Here is an 18,512-nt window from a genome sequence, read left to right on the forward strand (position 1 = left end):
AACACCTCTCTCTCTCTCTCTCTCTCTCTCTCTCTCTCTAATTCTGCCTTTTGAATAAACAAATAAATAAGTAAATATCTGAAAATAAGGCAGACTGCAGAGAGCAACAGTCAGCAGTTCTAGATGGTTCCTTAGCCCTGTGTTAGGAGAGTGCAGCCCAAGGAACTTGCAAATGTGCCTGGGTTCCTTTGCAAACAGGAATGAAAGACTTCGCTACATAAGTGAGATTCACAGAAAGTATTTACAAAGCAGCGAAATTTGCCTTTTCCTTTTCCACACCTTGTAGCTACACAGCTGCTCCAGTCTGCACACAATAGGAGGCTGATTTTTTGCAGGGGCGCAGAACAGATGTTGGTTGGGCTGAGAGCCCCAGAACAACTGAAGACAGGCACGCTGTTGGAACGATCATTCATGCAGTGTTGAGCTCTCCAGACCCTCGTCCTTGATGGACACCGAGGCAGGGCTTGGACTGTAGGGAAGACACTGGAATGATGAGTAGCCAAGAGAAAAGGCCCAGGAACCGGGCATACATTTCCCTCCAAGGAGACAGGTTGACCATCTCCACCCTATCCTGCAGAGAGCAGTCAGCAGGAACCCGATCTCAGCGTCTCCATCTTCCTGGGCTCTTGCCGGGTATCTCTATCAGCCAACTGGAAGCCGCAGAGCCGGGGCCATGACTGACAGACCCAGCTGCCAGGGAAGAGGGCAGAATGGGCAGGAGTGGAGTGGGAGCGCCCAGTGGGAGATGCTGTTTCCAAAGCTCACGGCACCCAGGAAGGCCAAGTAGTGGCAACATCGTGGTGGAAACAGACAGAAGCCACTTTGCAGAACAGAGTCACACAGACAGGCAAGGAAGAACATGAGTGTTAAGACTTATTTAGAATAAAATCAACTATTAAGTCCAGAAGTTAGGAGATGGCTTAACTGTTACAAAAAAAAAAATAAAACTGCCTGATTTGTAGAATCCATTTTGGGGGCAGGAGGATTTAGAATTGTTTTCTGAAATTACTTTTACTAACATACCACTGCCTGGCTTAACCAAGGTTTAGGTATTTTAATAAAAAGAATTTCTAGATGCCCACACGATTCTACCATGTGTGACGAAAGATTAATACAGTGAGAAAGAAAGCAAATTCATTCACGCTTTCATGGCTTCCTCCATTTCTACCCAATAACTTCTGCTTCGAGAAAGACTCTAAAAGCCAAATTTACTTGGCTCTTTAAAGAAATGCACATTTCTTAAGATTTTCCTAATGCTTACCACTTGAATCCTTTCACATCTACAATCAAACTTAGACTAGTGCACCCTTGCCTGAAGCATACCTCAAGATTCTAATGATTTTTCCCCCAGAAAGTCCATTTGGGAAGCTCCTCTGCTCAGGTGTGCCTAAGTCTCTCTTGAGCCCAGAACTCCTCACATTGTTCTGTCCAGTACCACGTAGTTCAGAGGTGGTTGCGTCATGTGGTCATTGAGAACACAGAGGTTTAGGGAACCCATTTGGGAGCTTAAACGCCTGCCCTGCTTACTGAAGGAATGAGTGGAGGGGACACATTCTTTCTCGGGCTCTTAGGTTTGTGATGAGGAGTCCATCAGAAAGCAGCCACCTGCAACACCAGCATCCCATATAAGCACCGGTTCTAGTCCCGGCTGCTCCACTTCCGATCCAGCTCCCTGCTAATGCGCCTGGGAAAAGCAGTGGAAGATGGCCCAGGTACTTGGGCTCCTGCACCCACGGGGAAACCTGGCAGAAGCTTCAGCCTGGCCCAGCACTGGCCATTGAGGCCATCTGGGGAGTGGTCCCAGATGGAAGATTTCGATCTCTCTCTCTCTCTTTCTCTCTCTCCATCTCTCCATCTCTCCCTTTCTGTCTGTAACTCTGCCTTTCAAAATAGATAAAGATATCTTTTAAAAATAGAAGAAACACATTTCCCTCACAAGGGGACTAAGGAGTCACTTTCTCATTCTCCCACTGTTCTCAGGCCAACGCTGTCAAAAAGAAAAAGAGCGAACGAAAATGACACAGGAGGCTTTTAAACAAATGGAGATCACCTCGGACCAGGAAAAGAACAGAAACGCCGAGGAGCACAGCCACAGTCCCGTAGCACAGCAGGCTGAGAAGCCCCTGGGGACGCACACATCTCCTATCAGAGTGCCTGGGTTTGAGTCCCGGCTCCTCCACTTCTGCTCTGACTTCCTGCTAAGGAGCACCCTGGGAGGCAGCAGGGGATGGCTCAAGTACTTGAGTCCCTGCCACACACAAGGGGCACCCAGATAGCGTTCCAGGCTCCTGGCTTTGTCTTGGTCCAGCCCCAGCAGTTATGGACATCTGGGAAGTGAAACAGTGAATGGAAGACCTCTGTAAGCCTCTCGCTCTGTGTGTGTGTGTGTGTGTGTGTGTGCGTGCGCATGTGTGTGTTACTCTGCTTTTCAAATAATAAATATTTAAAATTAAAATATAAATATGTATTTAAAGATAAAGAGGTGCAGACTAAGAGACCAAGTCACTTATCTAATAGAAATTCCGTAATCTAGGAAAAGCCCACAAAGCAATACTTGAAGAGTTATTGCTGAAAGTTTCCAAGAACTACAAAAAAACATCGAATGAAAGGAGACCCTAAACACCAAAACATTAAATGAAAACACATTCAAAACTAGAGACATATGTGTCAACATTATATAAAAATCAGGGAAAGAGAAAATATTAAGTTGGGAGCGATATTAGACCGACTGCAACTTTTTCCATCAGCCACTGTGAAAATCAGGAAAGAACTGGGTTATAGATTCCAAGGGTAACTGTTAACTTAGAATTTTACACCCAACTAAATTGTCACTCAAGAGTGAACTCCAATTACATAGCCAGAAATTAAAGAGCAAAGCAAAACCAAACATACCCCCAATGACTATTTTGATAGTGTGTGTTGGTCCTGGTAGCTCCCCGGGGTCTTGCTGATGGCAGTGGGTGCCGGAGTCAGCGCCAGTCTAACCACAGAGGCAGCTCCCCTGTGGCCACTCTGTGATGTGGTCCAGATCCCCAGTGTTCAGTCTAAAAGTCCCTTCTCCACCTTCAGTGACTTCACCAGTCATCTAAAATTCAGAAAACTCATGGAAAATGGCGTCAAAGATAAGCTGAGGGTCAAGTGTGAAGATGATGAGAATGCAAACCATTTTCAAACATGGATCGGAGGGGCCGGCACTGTGGAGCAGCAGGTTAAAGCCGCCGCAGCACCGGCATCCCATATGTGCACTGGTCCTAGTCCCAGCTGCTCGGCTTCCAATCCAGATTCCTGCTGATGCACCTAGGAAAGCAGCAGAAGATGGCCCAAGTGCTTGGACCCCTGCACCCACGTGGGAGACCAGGAAGAAGCTCCTGGCTCCTGGCTTTGTCCTGGTCCAGCCTTGGCTGTTGCACCCATTTAGAGGGTGAACCAGCAGACTGAAGATTGATGTCTCTCTCTCTTTTTCTCTAACTTTTTAAAAACCATGAATTGAAGTGCCTAAAACAGGAGAGGAAGCTAAGACAATGGTTAAAAGAAGAGTGGACTGGCTGGTACAGCGGCTCACTAGGCTAATCCTCTGCGTTGCGGCGCCGGCACACTGGGTTCTAGTCCCGGTCGGGGCACCAGATTCTGTTCCGGTTGCTCCTCTTCCAGGCCAGCTCTCTGCTGTGGCCTGGGAGTGCAGTGGAGGATGGCCCAAGTACTTGGGCCCTGCACCCCATGGGAGACCAGGATAAGCACCTGGCTCCTGCCTTCGGATCAGCGCGGTGTGCTGGCCGCAGCGTGCCGGCTGCGGCGGCCATTAGAGGATGAACCAATGGCAAAGGAAGACCTTTCTCTCTGTCTCTCTCTCTCACTGTCCACTCTGCCTGTCAAAAAAATAAAAAAATAAATAAATAAAAAATAAAAAAAGAAGAGTGGACTTAGGCTAAAGGTGAACAGTGGAAAGGAGGTACCGGAGTGACTATGAGTAGACCTAGAAATGAGCTGGAAGATGCTAGAGAGAACTCCCCATGGGCCGCAAGCTGGGTTAGCAATGAGCTGGAGGCCAAGAGGATTAAGCGATGTCACATCATCGTGTCTGTCAACCAGGAGAGCTGCAGATGAACGTGCAAAGCTTGAAACCACAGCCCACCAAAGTCATACCCAAGGCTGGAAGCTTCCGGAAAGGTGGCGAGGACAGGAAGGCTGGCCTCCCAGGTCAACAGCTACTATTGCTGAGTACCAACTTTATTGCTCAGAACTTCAAACACACACTCCGAATCCTCACACAGCCTTACAAAACTGGTCTTGTAAGAGTAACGACTCCCACTGTATAGACGGAACAGGGAGCCCTGGCTGAGGCTCATGGATAAGGAAAAACAGACGGAAGCTATCAGCGTCACAACGTTGTGATAGAACGAGAAACACAGACTTGATCTCTTCCCCTGGCTCCCTGCACAGAGCTTCTAGAACCCTTGGAATCTCTGCACGGATGAGAGTGTCTTTCACGTGTCTTTTATGTGCCTGGTGCTGGGGACCCCAGGAGGGGCTGGCCAGAGAGACCCCTGCAGGACTAGAGGGCTGGGGCAGTCAGCCCTGTCCAATAACCTCCAGGGAAGTGTTTCCTGAGCTGGGTGAGCTGCCTTAGCCCAGGTATCAAGCCCGAGGAAGGGGTGGTGGGTACCACGGTTTGTGGCAGTGGCTCAGAATGACAGGTGACAGCTTACTCCCCAGGAGCCAGTGTCTGAAGCAGGGCCAGTCTCGCGAGGTTGAGTCTCAGTAGGAGGGAACTGACCCTAACTCCAGGGAGACGAGGCCTGAATTGAACTGAGACACGGGACACCCAGTGCGTGTCTACCAGGGTGTAGGGATGCCACCCTGCATTCTGGTCATGGGGTGCTCTGTGCTGAGTGGCACATGAGGGTAGGATATACACCGTGTTCTTCCTGTCTCTAAAACAGTCATAAAATCAGTCCACAGGGGCCGGCACCCTGGTGTAGCTGCCAACTATAACGCCAGCATCCCATATGTGCACTGGTTTGGGTCCCAGATCTTCCATTTCCAATCTAGCTCCCTGCTTGTGGCTTGGGAAAGCAGTGGAAGATGGCCCAAGGGCGTGGCCTCCTGCACCCACGTGGGAGATCTAGAAGAAGTTCTTGGCTCCTGGCTCCAGCCTGGCACAATCCTGGCTGTTGTAGCCTTTTGGGGAGTGAACCAGCAGATGGAAGATCTCGATCTCTCTCTTTCTCTCTCTCTCTCTCTCTCTCTGTCTTTAAAAATCAATTAATAAATGGACCATTAATAAGGACAAAGCCTCGTTTAGAAGTAAAAGAAATAGGACATGCTCCCTACATCCCCCATCTCTCCCAGTAGATCAATACATCCTATTTAAAGCTGATAATCAAAAGGTAGAAGTTCACACATATCACTTGGGTGTTGTGAAAATCACAAGAAGTGAAAGCAGAGATGAGGGGAAGGTGTTTCACTCAGTGGGTAAGACAGCAGCATCCTACATCAGAAAACCCGGGTTTCACATCTACTCCAGCTTCCTGCTAATGCGGACCCTGGGAGACAGTGGTGATGGCTCAAGCAGTTGGGTTCCTGCCACTTGACATCAGGCTAACTCCTCCAAATGCCCACAAATACTGGGACTGGGCCGGGCAGGAGCAGGGAGCTGGGAACAACACGGACCCGGTTTCCCACACGGGTGACGGAAGCGCAGTCCCTTGTGTCGCCGTCACCACTCCAGGATCGGCACTGGTGGGAAGGCTGCAGGCCGGAGCCGGAGTCGGGTACTGAGTCCAACGTGGGGTGTGGACCTCTTAACCCACGGCCCAACGTCCACTTCCAGCGTATGACCTCTAGCCAAAGTGTTTCCCGCACACAAGTGGGCTCGTGAAAGAACAGCTGTGGGTACACTTGAGCACCAGTAGTGGCTTGGGGTGACGGAGGGGCTGCCCGATGGCTCTGCAGGGGAGAAAGGGAGCGACCCGTCTCTCCCGCCATCACAAGTGGCCAAGGCCTTGATAACCAAAGCCGGGATAGGAAGAGCAAAGCACAGTAAATGTATGTGATGCCCGCTGTGCCTGCCTCGGAGCCTTCTGATTGAAGACCAAAGACTTGGGGTGAACCGCCCGCTTCTCTGCCGAGGTTCAGCTGAGCAGAAAGGTGATTGGATACAATGGGTCCAGGTGGGAACACCCAGCAAGGCCTGCCTGTCCACACTGACCGTGGCCTCTCTGTGCACGCTGCTTTGTCCCAGACACAGGGCCGGGATCCTTTGTGGAACTGGTTCTTATGACCTGCAATCGAGCAAGGTCGGTCAGAGCATTTTCCGTGGCTGGCTCTTACACAGAAAAGTGGGGGAAAGTCTAACTAACGTTTTTGGTTTTGTGGCTGGCTTTCGGGAGAAGGGGTTCTGGAGAGCTCTAGTTTCCACGGCCTGCCTTGGTGGGGGAGGGGAGCAAGGGGAGGGAGAAGAGAGCAGGAGGTCAGAGAGAGATGTGGACTTGGCTTTGAAGCTGCCTCTGAGCTCTTTGCTCCGGGGGGTAGCCCTTTCTCAGTCCACACAGCCGCCTGTGTGTCTTCCTAGAAACATACATTCCTTTGTCCTTTGCCCATTCTTGAAAAGATTTATTTGAAAGCAAGATTGGCAGAGAGAGAAAAGGGGGGAGACAGACAGACAGAGACAGAGAGAAGAGGGGAAGAGAGAGGAGGGGAGGAGAGGGGCAGGGAAGGGAGAGGTCTTCCATCCACTGGTTCTCTACCCAAATGCCCATAATGGCTGAGTCTGGGCCAGGCTGAAGTCAGGAGCCAGGAACTCCACTGGCGTCTCCCACGTGGGTGACAGGTGCCCAAGCACTTGGGCCATCTTCTGCTGCCATCCCAGGTGCGTTAGCAGGAAGTTGGATCAGAAGCGGAGCAGCCAGGACTCAAGCCTGCACCCACATGGGATGTTGGTGTTGAAAGCATCAGCTTTAACCTGCTGTAGCACAACGCTAGCCCTCTTTTTGACATTTTTAAACAGTTTTGTTTTTGGTTTGTTATTGAGTGGCTTGAATTTCTTAAGTGTTTTGTCACCGTAACCTTTGTAAAAAAGATTTATTTTATTTGAAGGTCAGAGTTACTGAGTTACAGAGAAGAAGAGGCAGAGAGAGAGATTGAGAGACAGAGATCTCCCATCTGCTGGTTCATTCCCCAAGTGACTGCAATGGCCAGGGCTGGGCCAGGCCAAAGCCAGGAGCCAGGAGCTTCATCTGGGTCTCCCATGTGGGTACAGGAGCCCAAGCACTTGGGCCGTCTTCCAGGCATTTTAGCAGGGATCTGGATCAGAAGTGGAGCAGCCAGGACTCAAAGTGGCATGTATCCAGGATACCAGCACTGCAGGCAGCGGCTTTACCACAGCGCCAGCCACTGTAACCTTTTACTGGACGTAGTTTACAGACCTGGGTGCTGTGGCACAGCCCACGGCTTGTGACGCTGTCATCCCGCTTCAAAGTGCCAGGTCAAGTCCTGTCCGCTGCTCTTCCAACCCAGCTGCCTGCCAATGAGCTTGAGAAAGGCAGTGGAAGACAGCCCGAGTGGGTGCACCCCTGCTACTCACACAGAAGACCTGGATGGAGTTTCCGGTTCCTGGCTTCAGCGTGGACAAGCCCTCTCCTGCAGACCTTCCACCCCAGAACGAATCTGCGCGCAGACAACTCTTGGAAGGGAGGAAAGAGAACCGCCACTCCGAGAAAACGTAGAAACTGATAATTTACCTTCCGCGGTTTTTGTCGAAGGGGGAGGTTTTACAGAAGATTGCAACTCTTTAATCATTCTGTCATTAAATCAATTACTGCATCTGATTAGCTTTCCAATTACACTTGGAATGGAGACAATGTTTCTGGAGAAACAGGGAGAATCTGGCAGCCCAGAGATTTAAACATTAGCAGTCATTCAGAAACAAACAGACGCAACTTCAGCACAGCGGAGAATTCTTTGATCTAATTACTTCCGCCAGCAAACCCTACCATTTTTCTCCTCACTGCTTTATTTAGTTTCACATGATGAGCTCCATTAATTTCTTTTTACTAAGAGGTCATGTAAATTCATATCTTTTCCCTAGATATTGTGAAATGCCTAACAACTGTGCAATATTTTGTTAACCCCTTGGTACCCAACATTTCCGGATTGTGAGCTGTCACCGTAACAGTGTGTTTCTGCCGTGGGCCCGGTATCTGCCCGTGGACTGGACAGAGCCGACGGGCTGCCCTCCTTCCAGGTTTCAGGCACTAGCACCCGGCCGGGCGAGGCTGTCACGGAGACCCCAAGATCACGGGGTGCCCTGGGAAATCGAGCAGTAGGGAACACGGCGGACAAACCACCCTCCGTGTCTGCACGGCTCAGTGGAATCCGTCTTCGCTCTCTGAAGTTCATGGTGCAGCGTCAGAGGCATCGAGGAATCCCGACCTCTGAAAAGAACTCAAGAAACTCAACTTGGCCGTGATTCCTGCCGAATCCAATAGCTTTTCCTTTCCCACCCCTTTCTCTGGCATTCCCACGCCAAAGGCCTCAGCAGAACGAATGCTGTGGGCAGCACCGAGCAGGGCTAGACAGAAGGAAGACAGGGGTGTCCCTGTTCATTTTGAGGCATTTTATTTATTTCCAGTTTGTTTTCCCTGGGCTACTTACCAAAACCCCAACAGGTACTGGGAGAAGTTATTTTAATTGTGATGGAAAACACATATGATGAAAAAAATTATGCGTAAATTTTCAAAATATTTTGCACTAAAATCAACTCATCTTTGAATTTCATTTTTTCCAGGAGGTTTTTGAAGTCTTTCTCATATCCATAAAGGGGGAAAGCGCCAAGTTAAGGAAACACCCTGTTCCCAGAGGTGGCCTGGCAGGATGGCTGACACACAGGGTCTGGCAGAGCGACAGGAACCCAGGCCCACACCACAGCTCTGCCATTTAAGAGCCACAGAGGCAACAGCACTGCCTGTCTCAGAGCCCGGGGAAAGACAAACGAGTGGAAACGAGAAGGGAACAGGAAGCTCAGGGCACTTGAAGCAATCAATCATTGCAAGCCATCAATCAATACTAAGCAATCAATAACACTAAGCAATAAATCAATAGCAAGTCATCAATAGGCCACAACCAATCAATAGTTATGGCTGCTCAAAAACTGATTTTAGTGTTTGGGACACCGTTTCCTTTTTCTCTCAGACAAGAAGCTACAATTCCAGGCCGGGCTCACCACGTGCACCGTCTCTCCAGGCTTACAGCTTGGTGATGGTGCTACTGGAGCATCTTCCCAGCCAATCCGCAAATCCACCCTCCCCACACTGCCTCTGCCGCCTTCTAGAGCCTTCAGGGGGTGGAAACACCGGGGAAGATCCTGGCTACACCAGCCAGAGCTCAAGGCATCTTCTTGGAGACAGGGAGTCCGGCCTCCCAGCCCCAGTGCTGCAGAAGGTGCAGAGACCTGCAGCCCATGCAGAGCGCACAGCCAGGCCTGGGAGCACCCAGCTCCCTGGGCAGTGCATCAGCCTCTGTGCACGGGGCTTAAATCACTGCAGGAAATCAATAGGGTCCAATGAGCTTACAATGAAAAAAGCGGCCCGTCACCTCGGCATCCTGCCGGCATTCCTGTCTCTGAAACCTGATGAAGAACCCTCCTTTGGTCTGGAATGTTCTCCCTCCATCCTCTCCCTGGGAGTGAACAGTCCCTCTCGGAGGCCGCCTCCTCCCAGAACCCTGCTCCATCCCAGCTCCGTGGCGTGTGTCTGTCCACCCTTAGTGAGCTCAGGCTTTCCTGTGCAGAGAAACCATCTGGGGGGGCTGTGAGCAGAGAAGGTTCCCAGACTCCACCCTCCAAGACCCCACGAGGATGGAGGGAAGACCACCGTAGGGGAAATACTGAGAGGGCGTGGCTGTACTTCCTGCTCCACCCTCACCACCCAGACACTGCTTAAAACATAGCAGGCCCTACTACTTCTTCTTTTTTTTTTTTTTTTTTTTTTTTTTTTTGACAGGCAGAGTGGACAGTGAGAGAGAAAGGTCTTCCTTTGCCGTTGGTTCACCCTCCAATGGCTGCTGCGGCCGGCGCACCGCGCTGATCCGAAGGCAGGAACCAGGTGCTTCTCCTGGTCTCCCATGGGGTGCAGGGCCCAAGCACTTGGGCCATCCTCCACTGCACTCTGGGGCCATAGCAGAGAGCTGGCCTGGAAGAGGGGCAACCAGGACAGAATCCGGTGCCCAACCGGGACTAGAACCCACTGTGCCGGCGCCGCAAGGCTGAGGATTAGCCTAGTGAGCCGCGGCGCCGGCCACCTGCTACTTTCTAAACAGAGAGTTATTAAAGACGCATACGAATTGCACATGTTGCCCACCAACGCTGAAGTACAGGTCATCACTATCCCACAGGCAACACACAGGTGGAATCAGGAAGTCCGTGGGAACAGGGACCAAGGCTGGACAAGTCCCCTACCACAGAGCAAGGCTTTAGGCCAGGGCTCGCTACTGTCTCTGCATGCTGGAATCACTGAAATCAGCTCTGAACACACTGAGATCTGGCCTCCCTCCCCAGAGCTCTGAACTTGTCTGGGACGGAGCACACGCGCTGGGACTGTGAGAAGCTTCCGGGTGGTGGTGAGGTCAGCAGAGAACCTGTGGCAGGTGCGCGGAGCGTGTCCCCTACAACACCTACTTTATTCCTCCCTGCACGGCTGTCTCTGTGCATCTGCTGGCCTCACTCATCTCTCACAAGATCCCAGACTTCTAGAAGTCCGGGACCAAACCACAGTCGTCTTCTACTTCCCTATCGTGATGATGACGAGGCCACACTGGGAAGGGGAGCAGGAAACAGGTGTGGAAGGAATGAGTGCTGGTATTACCACCACCATGAGCAGGTTGAGCCATAAAAACTTGAGAAACTCTAATCATAGCATGAAATCAGACATTACAGGGTGGGGAGTGGGTTGGTAAAAACAGTAAGAGGTGGGCATGGTAGTACCGCAGGCTAAGCCGCTGCTTGGGACATCTGTGGTTGTATGGGAATGTTTACAATCAAGTCCCACTTCTGCTTGCTATCCAGCTTCCTGTCAGGGTGCATTCTGGGAGGCGGCAGGTACTCAGATCCTTGACACCACTTGGGAGACCCAGATGGAGTTCTGGGCTCCTCCCCAGCTGTTGTGGGCATCTGGGAAGTGACCCAGAGGACAAAAGGTGTGTGTACACGTGTGTGTGTGTGTGTGTGTGCATGCATGCATGTGTGTGTCGCTCTTTCAAAGAAATAAACATTTTTTAAAAAAACATAGTAACTGGAAACAAAATAGCTCCTGGAGCAACTGGGGAGTCTAAGAAAAGCATTAAAATTAGAGCTGGCAGGGGGCCAGCGCCGTGGCTCACTTGGTTAATCCTCTGCCTGTGGCGCCAGCATCCCATATGGGCACCAGGTTCTAGTCCTGGTTGCTCCTCTTCTAGTCCAGCTCTCTGTTCTAGCCCGGGAGTGCAGTGGAGGATGGCCCAAGTGCTTGGGCCCTGCACCCCATGGGAGACCAGAAGGAAGCACTTGGCTCCTGGTTTCGGATCGACACAGCACCAACCGTGGTGGCCATTTGGGGGGTGAACCAGTGGAGGGAGGATTTTTCTCTCTGTCTCTCTCTCTGACTGTCTCACTGTCTACCTGTCAAATAAAAAAAAATTACAGCCGGCAGAATACAGAAGAGCAGCCACTATAAACCAATAGATAGTCTTTATGCCTCCCCCGTGGACATAGCCCTGGTTATCAAATACTGAAAGTGGAGCAGGAGCCTTGGCTGGTGGTCAGCACCATGGACAAGGGCCCCTCCAGGGAGGAGCCCTCAACAAGGCATCACGGGAGCATGGGGACTGCCATTGTGCCCGCAGATGGCCGGTCAGCCTGTTTCTCTTATTCCAAAAAACTGACAATCTGCGCCTCCCTCATGAGTGACAGGGACTCAACTACCTGAGCCACCACCTGCTGCTCTCCGTGGTACACATTAGCAAGAACCTGACATTAGCAGAGGAGCCGGGACTTGAACTTGCCACTTTGATGCGGGATGTGGGTGTCCCAAGCAGAGTCTTCGCTGCTGTGCCAAATGCCCCCCCAACAAATGATTATGAAGTCATTTGTTTTAATTAATTTATTTATTTTTGACAGGCAGAATGGACAGTGAGAGAGAGAGAGACACAGAGAAAGGTCTTCCTTTGCCGTTGGTTCACCCTCCAATGGCCGCCATGGCTGGTGCACTGCGGCCGGTGCACTGCGCTGACCCGAAGGCAGGAGCCAGGTGCTTCCTCCTGGTCTCTCATGGGGTGCAGGGCCCAAGCACTTGGGCCATCCTCCACTGCACTCCCGGGCCACAGCAGAGAGCTGGCCTGGAAGAGGGGCAACCAGGACAGAATCCGGTGCCCGACCGGGACTAGAACCCGGTGTGCCGGTGCTGCTAGGTGGAGGATTAGCCTATTGAGCTGTGGCTCCGGCCGATTATGAAGTCATTTGTACATAGCACTACAATAAAGGGGTATTTGCTAAATTTTAAATGATTAATATACACCACAAAATGTTATTATTTCTGGACCTATTATGAATTTGTGGCTTCTGATTTTTGTTGTATTACTTTTAAAATGGTATTTACTTGAAAAAGAAAGAAAGAGAGAGAGAAAGAAAGAGAGAAAGAGAGAGAGAATCTTCTATTTGCTGTGTCTCTCCCCACAAATGCCTATAATGGCCAGGGCTGGACCAGGCTAAAGCCAGCAGCCAGGAACTCCATCTGGGTCTCCCACATGAGTAGAAGCGACTCAGTCATTGGGCCACCATCCTCTGCCTCCCCGTTGCTTAGCAGGGAGCTGGATTCCTAAGCAGAGCCAGGCTCTATCCCAAGACGCCAATATAGGATGCTGGCGTCCTAACACCTGCCCTACTCTTCAATCTTTTTAAAAGCCATTTTATGTAACCACTTTTGGAAATAATCCTATAAAATATTTTTAGTAGACCTTGAGGGTGTTAAAAACCTCAACTATAATGAAGACAATATAACAAGGATGGTACTGCTAAATAGACCAATTCTCACACTGCACAGTCAGGACTCGGGTTCGGGTTAGCCAAGAAGGTGAGGCTTCCACACAAGCATCTTCGCCACCTGGACTGCTCTGTGTCTGAACTCGGTGCCTGTGCCAGAAAGTGGGCTCAAGAATCCCACACACACTGCATCTGACCCCCTCCACTCCTCGTGAATGCTGACAGCCCAGCTTGCCCGTGAAGACCCTGAATGCCATAAAGGATAAACAACCCAGCAGAGGACATGTGGCTTCAAGGACAGAAGTCCTCCGATCCCAGTCGGCCCGACTCCGGTTAGCATGTCTGCCAACCTGTCGTGAGGCCAGGCAGGGGTGCTGTGCACCACCTCAGTCTGCAGACTGGGAACTTCCCACCCACCAAGTCCCAAATGTATCACAACCCAAGTGCTGCAGACAACTCAGAACTACGCTACAGTCTACGAAAATCCACTTTACTCAAACCAAATGGAAACTGTCTCATAGTTAAAGAACCCCTCTTGCTGCATGGAGTAACTGCTTAGCAATCAAAGGCAGCCTGAGTCACAGCCCAACAAAGCCGGAGCCGGCGTTGCTATCAGCCAGACGGTCCGTTCTTCGGCACCAGGCCTGTGCGTGTTCACCAGTAGAGAATAATTAGCAGCAAGCATGAATACAACTCCTAAGGATTTAAACCACTTAAGGGAGACCCAAAGGAGAAAGGAAAGCAGACACCCTAATGTAGAAAAACTGAAATACTGAGAAGTCTACATTGAGTTAATATCTAAGCGAAATGAGCTATCCTTCACTCTCCAAAAAGTAAATATTTCTTTTGCCAAAACAGTTTACATTTCAAGCCATGTGTTATGCAGCAATATATTAAGAATGGAGGAAAAGTAGCTTAAAAGAAAAACACAGACATTTGCTACCACCACCAATAAAGTGAACAATTAGAGACAAAAAGAGATGAGGGGCCGGCGCTGTGGCACAGTGGGTTAACACCCTGGCCTGAAGCGCCGGCATCCCATATGGGTGCCGGTTGGAGACCCGGCTGCTCCACTTCCGATCCAGCTCTCTGCTGTGGCCTGGGAAAGCAGTGGAAGATGGCCCACTTGAGTCCCTGTACCTGCGTGGGAGACCTGGAAGAAGCTCCTGACTCCTGGCTTCAGATCAGCGTAGCTCCGGCTGTTGTGGCCAATTGGGGAGTGAACCACTGGATGGAAGACCGACCTCTCTCTCTCTCTCTCTCTCTCTCTCTCTCTCTGTGCAACTCTGACTTTCAAGTAAATAAATAAAATCTTTAAAAAAGATAGACGAAAGAACGATCCAGCAATTGGAAACCTGACTCACTGAGGAACGTCCTGCATTTCGCAGAATTATGGGAACGACGTGTGTGCAGCACATGCTCTTGATAACTCCTTCCATGCTGCAAAGAACGGCAAACAGCTCACCCCAAGCGGACTGCCACGAAGACAGCTTACCATACAACGTGCTGTCCAAATCGGAACAGTGAGGATGAACAGGGTGATGCTAATAAACGTGCCGAAGCGATGAGTGCCATCTGGAACTTCCTCAGGGAAATGAGAGAGGCTGTCACCCTAACAGATGAGAAATGCCGTCCTGGTACAGCCACAGGAGGGCCAGTGCTGTGGCGGCGCCGTTTCAGCCACTGCTCGCAACGCTGGCATCCCCTAGGGGAGCACAAGTCCTGGCTGCTGCACTTCTAACCCAGCTCCCTGCTAATGCACTTGGGAAGGCAGCAGAGGGTGGCCCGAGTGCATGGTCCTCTGCCACCCATACAGAAACCTGGACGGAGTTCCTGACCCCTAGCTTCAGCCTGGCCCAGACCTGACTGCTGCAGTCACTTGGGGAGTGAACCATTAGATGGAAGCTCTCGCTGCCTTTGCATTGAATGAATGAATAAGTCTTTTATTTAAAGAAACACCTAAAGGCCTTCAATTACCTTCACTTTAAAGCCTACTTAACGCTTCCTTTATTCACAGCCTCTGTGCAATCTTTTTGCCCCTTTCCATGTGTTTACATGAATCTGTCTAACCCTCATCTGCCCCAAGCTATCTTTCCAGGTCTTTCTTTTCTTTTCCAACCCTCCTTCCCTCCCCTCTCCCCCTTCCATGCCTCTGCCTTCCTCCACTGTTCTTCCCGCTTCCTCTTTTTAAAATAAATGCCTTCTCCTAGACTCTGAACAGGCCTCCATTCTATGAATCCTGTCCCAACCCGCCATCGCCTGGGGTGAAATATTCCGTTTCGATTTTTAAACTTGTATTGACTCGTTTCACAGTTCTTTGTGGTTTTGAATATAGAAATAGGGAAGTTGAACTTTTATATGTGTTTTTCGACAACATGGCACTGGGTAGGCAGAAGGACCTGCCCGAGGCACGCACACCCTGACGGCCTGAGCCTGTGAGTATGTCCCATTACATCCCAAAAGGGGGTCTCGGGTGTGATTAAGGCTATGGGTTTTAAAGGAGTAATTCTAAGTTAACTGTGTGGGCTCAAGCCACACACGGGAGCCTCCTAGGCATGGATGCAGCAAAAGATGACATCAGAGAGATTCCAAGGGTGAGAGGGCTCCTCCTTGTCTGGCTCTCAGAGGAGCAGGCTGCATGGTGGAGGGGCCGTGGGTAAGGATGGAGAGAGGCTCTGGGCGCTGAAGGTGGTCCTGACCAGCCAGCAGGAGGCAGCCTCTCAGTCCCACAACCACAAGGAACCGAAGGCTTCAAGCAGCTCCAATGAGCTCTTCTCCAAAGCCTCCCGAAAGGAGCACAGCACTGCCATGAGCTGCTGAACAGAGGACACAGTGGAGCCTGGACATCCGATGTACAGACCGCGAGGTCACATCTGGGTGCTGGAAGCCACTGAATTGTGGCAACTGCTTGCAGTAGCAACAGAAAATGCATACACAGGTATAGGTGTATTTCACCCTTCACGTGGGGATGCCGGGGAAAGTGACTGCCCATCAACAATAAAGAATGCCTCTTCACCTTTAACTCAGGCTAAATTCAACCTGCAGGAAACGTGGCCATTGGCTCGTCACTGACTGAAGTGCTCAGCTCCACGTATGAACGTGGCCATCGGGAGGGACCCCTTGCTGTGTGTGCACCGACACGTGGCTCATTCTCATCCTCACAAAACAAGGAGCAAACATCTCTGACCCCTCCCCATCCTTGTAGGAAACTGGAGAAAATAGTTTGTGTTTTCCAGCAATTATGCAACGTGCTGCACTTGGGAGAATGGAAAGATAATTAACCCAACCTCGGGAATGGAATGAGAGGTTGGTAGACTTGTGATGCAAAAATCTCCTGACTGCCTGGATCAAATCAACCTTCGGGAAAAAACCTGCACCTTACAACACAACACAACATCATCAAGAACAATTCAGACACACTTGAAAATGCTGCCAACTTCCCACTGGTCAAAGACTTCCATCTGCCCCAAGTTCCTGCATACTCACGCCTGTGTGTTCAAGGTCGTCTGTGTCTCCCACTTACATCTCGCTTCTGCTACTGCTTTAGGAACTAGTAAAAATTAGGCAGACTTCGCTCTCCTGCCTCTACATGGGACTCACTCTTGACTTGTGAGTTTAGGGCTTCCAGAAACTTCAGCTTTGGAAGTGGAAAACAGAAATTGCCAGGCACTTGCAAAGTCACCCTTCTCAGGTTTAGGAGGCAATTGCTAGGCAAAGAGATGGGTTAAGGTGAGTCTCTCTGGGCAGAAAACGATGCAGGCTCCAGTTTTGAACTTGGATGGTGGAGCGAGCTGCAGAGAGGGACAGGGAGGGATGAGAATGAGATGCAATGGCTGAGCGTGAGCAGCCGTGCCCCAGGCACACGTGGAGAATGGCACCCACGTCCACCACCTCTTGCCTTGGCACAGACTCCAAGGATCTGGACAACAGGCACCTTGGCAGTGACCTTGATGGCCCGAGGAGCTGGACGCCCCTCCCCAATGTCCCTGAATTGCAGAGAAGTTGACGATGACTACCATTGGATCTCAGAGCAGAAACCAAGCCGACAGAGGTCAAAACGGAGCTCTCACTCGGTACAGAAATGTGAAACAGCGCGGCGCTTTTGTAAGTGCCTGCTGTGGGGCAAAGTCATGTCCACCAGCTATGTAAATGTGCATGGGCAGATACGGGGGAGTGGAAGAGAGGAACCCCCTACAGTGGTTCACAAGTCGTGTGGTCAAGGGGACAGATGTGCGGGACAGCAGTGAAGCTGTACTTGGGACGTCAGGGTCCTTTCTCAGCGCGCCTGCTCCATCCTGGCTCCTCTGCCTCCAGTCCAGCTCCCTGCTGATGCACACCCTGGGAGGCAGCAGGTGAGGGCTCCAGCCAGGCGGGAGAGCAGGACTGCATCCTGTTGACGTGCCTGGCTTCTACAGCCCCAGCTGTTGTGGGCATCTGGAGAGTGAATTAGCGAATGGCAGAGTCTCTGTCTCTGCCACTTGCCGCTTCTCTCTCATGTGTGTCTGCTGATGTGCACGGCACACCGGCTGTCGGCCCTGAGGATTTACCAGCCCAAGCAATGTGGCAGAGAACCTGGCAATGAGTTGTCCCGGGGTCTCAGAGAGAAAGCACAAATCGGTACAAGCTTTGACACGCAGTCTGCATGCACCTTTCTCCTTACTGCAGACTGTGCTACCAGGACCTGCGGCCACGCGTTTTCTCCCTGGAACCTGTCTCGCTGGGGGCTTAGGAACTGCCATGATCCCGTCGGGCAGAGGAGGAGACGGCAGCAGATACTTGGAGCACTGAGGCTCCTTCCACTTCCGAGACCGCGGATCATCTGAGCGAAGACACGCTCAGGTCAACGGCTGGTTTGCAGTCACGCTGCCACCCATGTGTTCTCTTCTATTAAGTGCACACACAGCCCCCCGCACGACAGTCAAACCCAAGAAGCAACCTGATGAGCAGAAAGTCACAGCTGACTGAACTCTCAAAAGTCAGGCCATTAGCTCAGGCACATGGCACACGGCACACGCACACGGCACGCAAGGAAGCGAGGCTGCTGCCTAGGCAGATGCGGTGTCTGCCGTACCCAGGGCACGCAGCCTGGCCGTGGCCATCCTTCCTGTCTTGAAAATGACGCCCACCAGAGGTGCATTCTTACCCAAGCTCCTCCCATTCTCCAAACACACACGGGGCCTAAGGGGGGCGGTGGGGGAGGGGGGCGGTTCATGCCAATAAGAAATCCAGGACAGAAGAAGAGTGGCGGGGAGGCAAGCCCTGGGCCCGCCCCTCTCACAGCTGCCTCCTGCACGGGGCTCCAGCCAGCCCGGCTGCCCCCTGCCCTGCCTCTTGACCACTACCAGAGTGGTGTCTCGAGGGTACCACCCCCACCACCTAACATGTCCCGAAAACCCTGCATCAGAACTCCAGGAAATCTCATTCGACAGTCCCAGCTGACCCTCAACACCTGGGCATCCGGGACAAAAGGTTTTGCCCTCACGGCTCCGTGGCTTTCCCAGTG

The 18,512-nt window shown here is 51.4% G+C and overlaps 1 protein-coding gene and 1 pseudogene across 1 annotated transcript in view; both read right to left on the bottom strand.

Annotated features, from left to right (window-relative positions):
• The window catches only part of KIAA1217 (KIAA1217 ortholog), a 659,855-nt gene that overhangs the window by 549,071 nt on the left and 92,272 nt on the right, over positions 1–18,512 (bottom strand). The gene's annotated exons all lie outside the window — the stretch shown is intronic.
• Positions 1–18,512, bottom strand: part of LOC103350882 (carnosine N-methyltransferase pseudogene) — a 35,135-nt pseudogene continuing 16,623 nt past the window's right edge.

This window comes from Oryctolagus cuniculus, chromosome 13 (assembly GCF_964237555.1).
Source record: "Oryctolagus cuniculus chromosome 13, mOryCun1.1, whole genome shotgun sequence".
Lineage (NCBI taxonomy): Eukaryota > Metazoa > Chordata > Mammalia > Lagomorpha > Leporidae > Oryctolagus > Oryctolagus cuniculus.